At 34.4% G+C, this 14,893-nt stretch overlaps 1 long non-coding RNA gene across 1 annotated transcript; it reads left to right on the forward strand.

The window, feature by feature from the left end:
- The first annotated feature begins 7,400 nt into the window (after positions 1 to 7,400).
- Positions 7,401 to 14,893, forward strand: LOC128558831 (uncharacterized). Its single transcript, XR_008371951.1, has 3 exons — positions 7,401 to 7,512; positions 8,431 to 8,575; positions 14,830 to 14,893. It is a non-coding gene; the product is annotated as an uncharacterized LOC128558831 (long non-coding RNA).

Below are 14,893 nucleotides of genomic sequence, written 5' to 3' on the forward strand. Positions count from 1 at the left end.
TCTATTTTAAGAATGTGAAGAGTTTAGACCATTAAATTGTTTTTCTAAGAGCACGTATGCAATAAATTTTACAGTCGAACTAAACTGTACTAATACTTCTAAAAGGAGACCGAATGGGTTATTTTGATTAATAAAAAAGAACATAAGGTTTTATTGTTTTCTTTTCTACCGGCTTCAAACTATCCCATTATGCAATCAACGTTGGGAAAATTGTGGGAGGGGGCATTTTGTTCATCAAAATTATGTGAAGTGAAAGTGACTTGTAACAAGAACTGACTTATATAAAAAGAAATTAAGAATTACACATGTGTAATGTAGTACTTAGTTTTTAAGTATTCGTACATACGTTACAGTGGAAGCATGCTGAAATGAAAAAGAAAAGAATCCCATTTCCTATAATAATGCTTAAGATATCTGTGTTAAGGTATTTACAAAATATGCAGACAAAGGGAATATACAAATATCAAAGTTCATTTGTAGTAGATATGTATTGATGATAACGTAAGTGTCAAGGAGCTGCGGTTGAATATTTGATGTGTGCTTATAAATATGTGCATAATACAGTAATCATTAATCCCTGTGTCTTCTGACTGAGACCATCTGCTGACATGTTTTCAATAAAATTGAACAATCCGTTAAGCAAGTAGCAACTGATGCCAGTAACGTTAGTATTATTTAGACGACTGAATAAAAAGTAATGCAAAGATAAAAATTTTAAATGTTTTTTGTAGTATGTCAGTTGCTAGTATAGTCTCCCTCTACTCTTATTTAAACGGAACGGATATTTTGCTGATATTAAAAACTGGTAAACAATTTAACACCCATTTGTGCCTAATTACTGACATTTAGTGTTAAACCTTATGGCTCTGAAAACTAAATTCTATAAAGGGAAAAGTGACCAAGATGGATTCATGATTTTGTAAATTCAGACTCTTTCAATGTCCATTATCACTGTGAGAAATTTCAACAAAATTGATAGGACAGTTTTGGAGTTATTCTTTGAAAAAGAAACGTTATAAGTAAGTTTAAAAAAGGGAGATAATTCACAAGAAGGCTGGGTAGATTTATTGTCCTTGTACAAAGCACTTTTCCTTAATGTCCTTAATTTTTGTATGAAGTTTGAATAAATTCCATTAATAACTTTTAGATGACGTTTTAATAGTATCTACAGAATGACATTGTCTCAAAGTGAATAGATAAAATGAATGACCTTTGACCCTAATTTCAGACATGTTTTCTATTTCTCATGTTCTTATTCAGTTTTGCATAAATTATAAATGACTACAAATTAGTTTCATAATACATTCGGGGTACAAATTTCTAGACTTAATCATTGAAATATAAGCTACACCGATAAAAGCGCAAAATCAGAATTTCATAGCATGACCTTTAGACCCCTCTAATTTACACAAAACATTTTTAAAAGTTTTGAAGACAACTATCAAATTAGCCGAGAAGGTATAGTCTGAAACATAAATATTGACTCCGGGCCCTCATTAGGTGATTTCTAGGGCACTTTTGTCGCTAAGAAGAATTTCTTCGAGTAACTTCGAGAAATTACTTGACGGGACTCTGAGTCGAAATTATACACGTAACACTGTAATATGCACCTGTATCTAATGACTACCCCGCGCGTCTATCAATTAATCTGTCGTTTCAATACCGCAAGACGATTTAACAAGAGGGTCATGATGACCCTGGATCGCTCACCTGAGTAATATGAGCTACATGTTTCAAATGTCAAACTGATGATAAAATATTAAGAATGTCAGTAGGTCACATTCATGGTCAATGAAATTCAGTTTTACGACTGGTGTGCAAAACTGTGTATGTCATCAAAATTTCAAGGCTGTATCTTGAAAAACAAGATAGTAGGTCAGTAGGTCAAGGTCGAAGTCAAGTGACATCATATTACTTAGGGTTATCAGGTAATTATAATTAAACAGTCTTTGAAATAGGATCAAATGATTTTTTAAATATTTTTTCCTACATAACTCACATAATAACTAAGTGACCCAAGGGCAGGGCCTCTTTTAACCCCAGGGGCATAATTTAATCAATTTTGGTAGAGGACTACTAGACAATGCATCATACTAAATATTAAAAGCCTAGGTTGTATGGTTTCAGACAAGAAGATCTTTAAAGTTTTTTTCCTATATAAGTCTATATAAAGTTTTGGACCCCCAGGGCAGAGCCTTTTTTCACCCCAGGGGTACAATTTGACAGTTTTGGTTGAGGACCATAAGACAATGCTACAAACCAAATATCATAGGTCTAAGTGTTTTGGTTTCAGACAAGAAGATTTTTAAACTTTTTTTCCTATATAAGTCTATGTAAAACTTGGGACCCCCAGGGCGGGGCCATATTTGATCCTAGGGGGATAATTTGAAAAATCTTTGTAGAGGACTACTAGATGATGCTACATACCTGATATCAAAGCCTTAGGTCATGTGGTTTTGTACAAGAAGATTATCAAAGTTTTCCCCATATAAGTCTATATAAACCATGGGACCCCCTTGGCAGGGCCATATTTGATCCTAGGGAGATAATTTGAAAAATTTTGGTAGAGGACTACTAGATGATGCTACACACCAGATATCAAAGCCCTAGGCCCTGTGGTTTTGGATAAGAAGATTTTTAAAGGTTTTTCCTTTCGGTTGCCATGGCAACCAGAGTTCTGCATGGAATTCAATTCTTTGAACAATTTTGAAAGGGGGTCACCCAAGGATTATTCCTGTGAAGTTTGGTGTAATTCTGCCCTGTGGTTTTCAAGAAGAAGATTTTTTTAGAAAATGTTGACGGACACACGAAACACGTCACACGACACACGACGGACGACGGAAGACTGACGACGGACGACGGACAATGAGCGGTTACAAAAGCTCAACATGAGCCTTTGGCTCAGGTGAGCTAAAAACAAAACCAACTTCGAGAGCAATATTTCCCTACCTTGATTGGATTTTGTATATATTTTCATACATAGTTTATGATATGGTTTCTTTAGATAAAGTCTGCGTATTAAAATGGCTTATAGATTATTTGAAATTTGAAGAAAAAAAATCAATCCAAAAGAAACCAAAGAAAAAAAAGACAAGTTTTATATAATGGGTGTACACTGGTTCTTTACAATAGATTGATAGAAGTTACAATTCATTAAGTAAACAAACAAATAGTACTACAAGGTAGATGATTATGATTCAACATAGCAATCTGTGGTTGATTGTTAATATGCGATAAAACTTATTATTTTGTGAATGAAATAAATGTTTTACCACTAACACATTTTTAATTTCCTGCCAGATCATGAGAAATCTGACTTTGAGGTTACTCGAATTGTCATATTTAATTATAACGCCTCCGCGTCACTCGAAAGAAGTTCGTCAATTACCTCAAAAACAATAAAAATCGATACAGGTGTGTTTTTCTCTAAATGGGGTTCATCTCTAGTCACACCAAGGATTTCCTTCGGGTGATTTCACATTATTCCTCGGAGTAAAAAAGAGAAATTCCTTGGAGACATTGTGCTCGTTTCGGTCATCCTCCAAGGATCGAGCAGAATAGATTTTCCGGGGAAATTGGGATACCTTTACACCAGTTTTGCATTCATGCGTCGCAGTAAGTTGATAAACAATTAAACAATAAAGTTAACTAAATAAAGGAAATGGAGTTTTTCAGTTGGCAGAAGCACATGTATACGCCAACAAAGTCTCTAACCTGTAGAAAAGCAATAAAAGTATGTAATTTCTGTGGTTTATTTTAAAACGAACTAGAAATGTTAATACAACCAACTATCATCTTAACTAAATAGTATTGTCCTAAAGACTGGGAATATTTTCAAAATTGTGCGATCAACCTTTCTAAACATATAGATTTAGGAGATCAGCTAAGGCCTCTGCATCATGCCAGTGCGCGACTTACTGAACTCTCGGATTTGCTTTGCAGGAAGTATTTACCAAAGCATCGCAGATGCTTTTTCAAGCGTCCAAACAACACGTTTATTTCGGACAAATCAACATCATATTACCCAAAACTTAGAGTTGGAAACCGGAATATACAGGTATCCCAGCACGGTCTGAAATAGAGTCCTATATTACCGTTGAAGAAGGAAAAGTTAAAACTCCTCACACAAAACGGAAGAGAAAGAAGTGCGGCTATCCAGGACAGTATATATATCTACACACTGTCTTTTTGTTAACAGAAGGAAAAACTAAGTGGGGATATCATGGTAAGTATATTGTTGATACTATTTAAACAGTTTTGCTATTACGAGGGTGTTCGAAAAGAACTGCAACTCCATTAATATATAGCTATTCACGAGGTTTTCATACACATAAGACCTGTGTCTATACATGTGCAGAATTTGGTTTACTTCCATTCACCTGTTTAGTAATTATAGAGGTTCAATATACATGTATTCATTGTACTAAGCCAAAAATGGTTGGAAAACGTATAGCTAAATTGACTGAGATTCGGGCTTATACCAAAGAGAGAACTAAATTTGAGTTAAGTGCTAAATTTATCCATGAGGAAACTTGTGAAGTTTATGGACATAGTGAGGTGTCTTATTGCACTGTTACTCATTGGGTGAAACGATTTAAAGCTGGTCAGGAGCATTTGGAAGACAAAAAAAAAATTAAGCGGTCGACCGAAAACAGCAACAACCAAACATAATATTGAGTAAATTCAGGATCTTCTTTTCAAAGATGCAAGATTGACCGTTCGTCAGTTAGCTGCTCGTACAGGCTTGAGTTTATCTCGAGTTCACTTCATTTTGAAGAAATTTCTTAAAGTTAACAAGACATGTGCCCAGTGGATACCACCTTTATTAAGCGATTACCAAAAAAAACGCAACCGTGTTTTAAAGGCCAAGACAATGTTGAAGTTATACCCCCAGTACTCTCAAAAGACGTTTTCACGTCTTGTAACAGGGGATGAGACATGTCTTCACCATTACGAACCAAGAATAGGGCAGGCAAATCGTGTGTGGGCTACCAGAAATCCGAAGATGTCCGTATTGCAAATGTACGCAGTCAGCGAAGAAAGTGTTGTATGTGATTTTCTTCGCACACCAGAGACCTGCTTTTCAAACACCAGTACCAAAAGGCAAATCTGTAAACGGCAAGTTCTACAGACATGTTGTGCTGAACAAACTTGAACAGTATTTCCTTAATGGTCGACCATTGAATGGAATGAAATACACACACCTTTGCATGACAATGCATCTTCACACAAAACACATATTGTGACGCAGTTTTTGAGCGAGAACCACGTGACTGTGCTTGATCACCCTGCCTATTCTCCGGACCTAGCCCAATGTGACTATTTTTTATTTCATAGACTTAAATTATATTTGGCAGAGCGTAGGTACGCCTCCAGGAATGCTGTTGGGTCAGCCATATTTCAGTACTTGAGCATTTCTTTTCGAACACCCCTCGTATGAACTACGTCATAAACACGTTGTTTACATGATTTTCTACTTTTCAAAAGAGAAGTTTAAACGTGTCCAATTTTTGATAGTTTGAATTCTTTTTAAAACTTATCCTGTGGTGAACACGTATAAAATATCAACCATTCTTTGTATAGAGAACGTTCTAGTACACGAGTGGGGACATTTTAGATGGGGCCTGTACGATGAATACAGTACGGGAAAAATAGGACGATTTTATTTGGACAAGGGTGTATGGAATCCAGTGAGGTAATGAGAATTTTCGACAATCGTATTTGCTGCCTTGTTATTATCTCTGGGTTTTATGCTAGAATATAGATGTTTCTTTTCATAAAATACAAATACTGTAACCGGTAGGAAAGCATAATTCACAATGGGATTATTCATTCTTTTCTGAAATAAACCTGCTTACAGACCATCTTATAATTCATCAAATACATATACGCCCGATTCGAAAAGCAGGAATATTTTATCTAAAATAAATAATAATATAAATAAATACGTACTATATACACACGTTTTGATTTGTTGTCTCTAATTGTGGTGATTCTTATGTACAAGTGAACATGTTAAAGTAAAGGTTCAAATATAAGAAAACGAAAATATTACATTTTTAAAGGATGAGAACTTTCCATATCCGTGGATCATAAGAAAACAATTCGACAAATAATCAAGATGACACTTTCTCTTAAAGCACACAACTTTATCTTTGTGCGTGTCATTTATTTTCAATAAAAATTCTGAATATATCCATTTTTGTTAACCCCTCGTTCATTCTTTCACGTTGCATTGGCAGTGCCGAAATGTGTGATAATATGATGTATTCAATAAATTTAAATCAGTTTCGGAAGAGAAAAAAGAGAGCTAAAAACTGATAAATACTTATGATCTAGAACATAAATTGACTTGGGCATAGACATTTAACTTTAGATCAGAAAGTCGCTGTAAAGGCCTAAAGTAACTGAGTCGTATGCTTAGATATTCCCCTCGCATTCGGGAAACTCCGGAAATTTCCGAGCCGGCCCGAGTCTCATTTTTTAAAGTAATAGTGATTGTGTAAAGGCTCATAGGGTAATCGAAATAGAATTATTTTAAACTGTATAACAATTTTATTTTTAAACAGTATAATCGAGCAATAATTTTTCTTTAAAATATGGCCGGAGCAAAAATAATAACTTTTTCTGTTTTTCGTATTTTGCGCAATTTATGAACAAAAAATGACCCTAAATTTTGTCCAAAATTTGACTTCTACTATTGACTTCAATGGAAAACAAGAGGTTCAAATGGTAAGTGAAATTACAAACTTATAATTTCTAAAATTATGTCATCACTTAGAGGAAAGATTAAATGAACTTTTGCCGCCAAAGCAAATTCATTATCTTAAACCATTTAAAAGATATAACAAATTAATCGAATTAACCCTTTTTATTTAATGTGTCAAAAAGCCGATAATACCGATTATTGGAAAAATTGAAAGTTCGATATGAATGATTTAAGAACGAGTGTCTCAAGAGAATATACATTTGAAGGAATTTTATAAAAGCACACGCTTACGGTATCTTTAGGTTGCATGTCCCGAACATGAAGTAATTCCTTTTGAAAAAGTTCTAGCTTTGTGTCAGAGACTCAGTTTGTTATATACTATTATGGATTCCATTCAATGTTTCTTAATGCTATATTCCTACTTTTTGAGGCATGAGGGATGTTAGACATTCCATTTAAACTGATGAAGAGATTCTGCTATTCTTTCCATGCTTCCAAAGGACGTTCTTTTAGATTTGATTGATTTAACATTGAAAGAAATTATTGTTTGTCATCAGAATTACGAAAACTCTCCGTTTGATTAATATATTTTTCTTTTTCATCTCTTATAACAATTTTATAAAGGTGCAGTAAAAGTGTGAAAGGGAAGGTTGGTAAAGGAAGTCGGTGTAATAGTGCAGCATCGAAATGTGATACAAAAAAACACGAAGCAGGCGATGGACAAAACATGCAAATTTTGTCCAGATGAGGCCCAGACAAAATCCAGTATGAGTTCAATAATGGCATTCAACTGGATGGATGCGGTATGTGTGTTATGCATTTTATATTTTCTAGTTCAAATAGCATGTTGCTGTGACCAGGATAAATTGTGACTCTTAATAATGTGGATCGATGATGTTTTTTTGGAATGAAATTTATACAAATTTTGTCAAATCGTTACTTGTAAAATTATTTAGAAAAGGAAAACTGATATTGTCATGTAGTGATGTGTGCTTCTATGCAAAGCATATTTTTAAAGATGCAGTTGCCATTTTCAGAAAGGATGTAAAGTACATTGCAAAATGGTCTTGCATATTATTTTTATATAACTTTATGTCTCTTTGCCCTTATCATGCTGGGCACGATTGATCCTGCCTTTGCGACCAGTGTAGATAATGATCAGCCAGCACATCCGTGCAGTCTGATCATGATCTGCACTGTTCGCCATCCAGTCAGTATCTTTTAGGTATGAACCCCTTTTAACAGTTAATGGTACTGTCCAAATTGAAAGATGGACAAGTTCATTATAGAAATTTAGCAGGGTAAGGATTAGAATTGTATCATCACAGGATACCTAACCTCGAAGGAAAGAAAAAGGGCTTGAATTAACTGATGATTTTTCATCATCATAAGCATATTTATGTTATAATTCAGTTTAATCTTCAGCTGTTTCAGCCACAAACAAAGGCCGAACATCATTATGTGTACCCCACATAACTGATTTGATTTAAATACTACATTTGTAAACATTCAGACGGATGACGACAGTAGATCTGGTTCCAGCTAAGTTTACAAACATTTTAGTTTTTTACCCTACTTACTATAATCAGCCTTGTAATAGTTTAATTTCAAAATGGAATAACTGAAACTGATATGGGCTCGTTCAAATTCTATTTTAAATGTATGCAGCAAATATTACAAGAAAACTACTTAACTAATACCTTTGTAAATCTTTACATCAGGTGTCTACGTTTTGTGACAACTAAGACGACAAAACTGTTCCTGTACATCAAAGACACAACAGGAAGGCCCCTAATAAACACAATTTGGAATGCGGTGGTCGAAGTGCTTGGGAAGTAATGAGACAACACGATGACTTCAAAACAGGTGATCCAAGACAGAAAAACGCATAGTTTAGTTTAAATACATTAAGATAGTGTTTAATGCAATTATTCCGAATTTACAATATTCTAAACACTGTTAAATGGTTGTACCTTCCTCTGTTCATCAAATAAAATGCATAGCATATCATTTGCACAACAATGCCACTCAGTTCAACCTATGTCAATCTAAGTTTATTATTTATGCAAACGTGACTTACATATACAGCAATATTTTGAGCGTTACAGCTTCTTTTTGTTATGAGCCTACTTTGCAATGCATGGCTTTATGGCTGTGCTCCGTGCTTCCGGGAAATCTACCCTTACTTTGTACCTTACATATACTAAATATTGCACGAAATAAAACCTAAAAAGAAGATCATTTTGAAGCATAGAACGCAACCAAGCAAATAATTCTCTTCATGAAATGTGAAACACACCTATCCACTTTCCCAGCACTAGCTTCTGTGGAATTCTATTACACATAAACATTGAGTGAACTCCTTCATCACAAAACAACTGCACCGATCTGCAATATATATATGTATTATTTTTGTATTAAATCTAGGCTATTCGTAGATCTATTATATCAAATTTTTTTGGTTAAATGTATTCGTTCTTCAGATATGGTATCGATATATTGTACTTGTGCAGTTTTCCGTGATATCAATGTTTTCATTATTACTTATAGATTTAGTCAAATAAGTTATCATGATAAAGTTATTGGTATACAATGCACTAATACAATTCTGCTTGTTTTTCGTAACACTTTATCAAATGATTAAAGTTAATATAAGATTTTTATATTGTTTTAAATTTGATTTTGATAAGGTAATGTCCATTGGAAGTCAAATAATAGATAGAAACGATAACCACATTTTCACAACCAGCGAGACGATACGAATGAATTTAAACAGAAAAAAAATCATTAGATGCACATGTTCATGTGAGACATGTTCTGGAAATGGGACGATATGTCATGTACCGCTTTCCTTTTATGTTTCATAACTAACTTTAAACGTTTTCAGATTTCTGCGAAGCGTCTTCTAATTCGTTTTAAGACATATTCAAGCATTTAGAAACTATGCAAATCAAACGACAATTATATATTACTAACAAGGACACATCACAGATTTGCGTATAATGTTTTATGCATAATTGCCAATCACAATTTTCGTATTGTAATGGTCTGGTTTCATTTTAAAGCCACTAGTTCACTCGAAAAGGTTTGATAAAAGTCCTGTCAATATTTTTAAACTGTAGCCGATAGAAACGGATTTGGTATAAACTTACTGACATGTGACTTTATGCGAAATTTCCCAGTATCATGCAAAGACGACACAACAGCAAACCCCCTAATAAATAAACACTATTCGGAATTCGATGGTAGTAATGAGTGAACATGAATGACAAAAACATTTAGACAGAGTTTAATGTATTTATTCGGTATAAATATATTGACATGTGATTGTATACGAAATGTCATGGCCGTAGAGACTACTGGAGCAATCGAGGCACTCGCCTCGATCATTTTTTTTTCTACCTCATTTGCCTCGGTCGATTTGTCTTCCTCAACAGCCTCGGTAGTTTTTCTTTTACCTCGGACATTATTTTTAGTCTCCGTCTTTCAGTTTGCCTCAGCTGTATCAATTATCAGGCTTTACGGTAGTGTATAAAATATGGAATAGACAACAGCGTAAATACACGATACGACGTTACAACTGTGTGATGTTTGTGAGATATTTCAGTATCGTACTTCAGTTGGTGCGCGCATTTCAAGTGGTCTCATATTACAGAGATAGTACCTAAAATTTTAAATTATGAAAATCAATTCAAAATCACGTTTGTTGCTCACATATTACATTTAAGACCAAATATAATACTTCTGTCTTGAATTGATCATTTTGAGCATCTTGTTTTAAGATATTTTTGATATCCATGTATCCGCTCATTCAGATAGTCCTGACTATCAAGCTGTTGATAAATATTTCATCCCCAACCTATAAATAACCTAATTATTACGGGAAGAACTTATCTCATTGCAGGAAAATTGTAAGATACATGCATATTGTACGACATCAGAAAATCTTTTAAGTCTAATGAAATAAATTCAGATCCACTATTTAATCTAAAAATTTAGATATAATGTTATTTATACCATATCATATATAACAACAAGAATAGAACTATTCAGTATTAACCATGCAAATTAACATTACATTGAAATGACTTATCACTAAGTTGTGACATACAGGTGTATGGATGAATGCAAGGTAGGATTATTATTTGATTGTTCTCTAGTACTATATCTACATATTAGACGTGGTCTCTCAAGCAAGTTCGACTGTAATTAAAACTGAAAATCCGTTTACAGCACTGAAGGCTACCTTCCACCCTACGACCCACTCACATTCTTTAATGAAGTTTATTAGAACAATGAGTAATTTTCGAAAAATGCTTTTACGACCATAACAATAAATTGATGTCAGGTTGACATATTTAGATATCGTTTCATGATTCAGACACGCAAGTAAAGAAATTTTTAGTAATCTTCAAAACATTTACCAAATATAATACTAAAATCAAGTTTTTCTGTCAAAAATGTTACTCATTAAGTTACACTTGCATTGTTATCTAAACACGCTAAACGAAGACATATTTGAAGAATAATCAGATCTCGACTGAGATTAAGACGTTCCACTTTTTAATGAAATTTATGAGCTAGTTCAGTGATTGATTTCTGTTGCATATGATCTGAAACTCTGGGATACGGTCAAAATAAATGTACTTGAATATAGATTTTAAATTTGCCTAATGCCTAATGCAGATTTTGGTACTCCTAGTCCTACAGCTTAGTAAATATTTCACAATTGTCATTCATGTAATAATTTGTACCGTAGACGCGCACTTTTATTTCACTGTAAATGTTCATTGTGCTCGAATGTAAATGATACTATACTTGTTAATATCAACAAAAGTTTTACCACTATTACAAAAAGTGGATGCCATGTTAACATAATTTGATATCCTTTCATAATCTTTTCATAATTCAGACACGTCAGTAAAGAAATTTTAGTAATCTTCAGAACATTTCTAAGATATAATACTGAATCAAGTTTACCGGTCAAAAAATGTTTACTCAAATTACTGTATCAAAATGACAGTATATGTTATCAGATACATTTGCATCATAATCTAAACGTCGCTATATGCAAAAAGTATCTAAAATACTATGGAAAAATGGTCCGATGAAACTGCTTTTAAATGTAAAAAGCAAAATGCATGCCGCAAGGTAAATTGTTTTTTTGGGTTTTTCCCCGTTTTATTTGCTTGGATCTCATTACTTGGTAATATGGGCATAAGTTGCAGTGTCATTGCATTTGTAAAACAAAATAACAAAATGAAAAAAAAAAACAAAAAACTTTTTATAACTGCATTTATATTATATAAACAGACAGAAACCATAATACTGTAAATGTAAGGCAATTCAAAAGATTGCAGGAAAAAAATTGTACGAGTATTTTATACGAATATAAATTATATATTTATCGTACTAGAAATAGTATATTCGTGTAGTACACTTTAAGGTTTACCGCTGTAAATATATCCATAATGTCTGTCTCAAACAAATTATTATAGGTTATTAGCTTTGTATCGGGAAATATGCACGAGTTCTTCAGCGGAAATATTGCGCGACTTTAGGAGCGCAATATTCTTCCGCTGAAGAACGAGTGCATATTTCCCGATGCAAAGATAATAACCTTTTTATTACATACGCATCTACACTTATAAATATGATGTAAATATCATAAATATGTTCAATAGGATTGACAATACTGAACTAAATAGAAAAAAATAGTGCAACAACACACACTGAATTACGTCACGCACCCGATATGAAATCCAGGCGTCAGTGTATGAGAAAATATTGACGTTTCCGGTACCAGTGTACCAAACGAGTATGTAATAATTTCAAATATTGTAGATGCTAGTTTAAACATTGATCTTCCCTATTCAGTTTCAAATAAACTCCAGTATTGTAGTATCAACCAAGGATGAGGGTCAAAAGTATTGCCCATAATTATATCAACCCAGTGTCTTAAAACCATTTATTCGGCACAATAGAATAGTCAGTTTGGGAAGTTTCTAGATTGGCTACTTAAGGCAAGTGGCTGCTTAATTAATACCTGTAGGTGACCGCTAAGCCAGGATGTACTGTATATCCCTATCACAGTTCAACATTAAATGCGTGCAAAAAGTCTCTTTGATTCTTCATTTCATCTTACACCTCAGCCTTCAAAGTTTATTTATTGAATTTCTTTTTTTTATATTTCCATTGTCGAAAAATGACGATATGCCTGTGCGTATATTAATATGCTGAGCTACGTGCCTGTCATGTACATTATGGATATACGCAGGTCATACTGGCCAATCACTTTTACAAGAAAAACAAGGATGAATATCCAACAGGGAAAGCCGCGTTCTAAAAACGCAGCCTCCCTAAACGCAAACCCAGCACGCGGACGCGCACACATACACACACACATAGCAAATAAACAAGGACAAAACAAACAAATAAAGGAACAGAGTGGTGCACCGCATTTGAACGGTCAGTGGCAAAACCACCACTGGGGAGCTTAAACCGGTTTATGGTGCACCTAACCTCTGTCAGAATAATTTGTATGTTTTGATATATTGATAATGTTACACATAAGCACAGATAGTGCTTGATTCCCTTTTGATGCTATAATTGCTATAATGATTGTTGAATTGCTGTTAATGATAGGATTTGGGTCATTTGTGGGTTATTTGGTTCATTATGTTGAAGGGAACCAGATATTTGTTAGAGCAAGTACTCGTTGTAAAACCCTATGTATAAATTTGGACCAATCAGATAAAAGTTCTATAAATAGCACCAATCAAAGCTCACGTCTGCTAATGTATAAACTACACTGTCAGGGCGGATATATTATTAAAAAGAAAGCGTTTTAAGTTCATAGACTAAAGAAGAATGCAGAATTTCAACAAGCTTTCGAGCTATAGGGCCAGCGCATAGGAGTTTTACCTTAACGGTAGTTGAATGCTATAGACGATAGCAAATATAGGCTGAGCATTGGAAAGCTGAGGCAGAGACATAGGTTTTGGTGATCTACTGAAAAAGTAGGAGAGTTCCAGCTTAGAGACGAGGTTCAGCGTTATTGGCGAGGTACAGCCAAGGCATCAGGGTTATACCTATATGGTAGTTGAATGCTGTAAGTGATAGCATATATGCGCTGAGCATCAAGGAGTCAGGGCAATCTTAGTGAGTTGCAGCTTTAATTAAAAGAACATAGGCTGAGCATCTATGCGACAGGACTCGTACGTTGTTGTTCAAAGACATTCTGAAGGGAACTTCGACATAAAGACCAGTCAAGTATAGTATCTCCAGCCTATAGGAGTTTAAGCTGCTGATTTTGAGTTGAAGATTGGTAGTTGAAACATTGAATTATTTTTGCCTGATCCTGAAATTATCTAGCTCATAATTGAAATTATTTACAAATCATTGGTACACGAATCATTTAGGCAAGGTAGCCAGAGGAAAATTTTATATACGAGATATTTGGTCTCACCAGCTTTACGTTTTAACAAAGGACATTCTACATCGTTTGTCAGCTAGTCTAAGCGATAGGACCCATTTCATTGTTCAAGATACTAAAGGCGTAGGCACGTCCCTGGGTCATATAACTCGTATCCTGACAATTTGGGGGCTCGTCCGGGATTCTATATCCAAGGAGGTACAGAGAATAGTGGTTTTAACGTTTCGTTGGTGTACCAGAAGGCGCTGTGACTCAACGTAGTATGAGTCACATATAGTTGAGTAGTAGGCACTTCCCTGGGTCATATAACTTGTATCCTGACAACCTCACTCTTACCCCTACCATGTTCTAAAGTCACAGGACAGTGTAAATAAAAGTTATCCTCGCCAGATGAAACCCTGCAAAGGCAACAGAAGGCATGTAATGTAAAACACAAAAATGTTTCCAAACTAACCCCTGTCGGGGCTTTGCCTTTATTTAACAACCACGAATAAACGCGCATACTCATTTGCCGCGGTAAAATTTAGTCTCTCGATACGGCCATGAATTTCCATGCATCACAACGGCAAGGCTAATGATAAACACGATCATACCTGCGGAGTAAATGTGTATAAAAATAACGTATCTTCAAGTTTACTTATTTATGTTCGCTTTCTTCGGTTCTAAGTTTTATCTTTACTTTTAGCACCATTGTCGTCCAGCACAAACACAACGCCTATATTCAAGATGCTTCGAGAAACTGACAGCTA

Source organism: Mercenaria mercenaria, chromosome 7 (assembly GCF_021730395.1).
Source record: "Mercenaria mercenaria strain notata chromosome 7, MADL_Memer_1, whole genome shotgun sequence".
Lineage (NCBI taxonomy): Eukaryota > Metazoa > Mollusca > Bivalvia > Venerida > Veneridae > Mercenaria > Mercenaria mercenaria.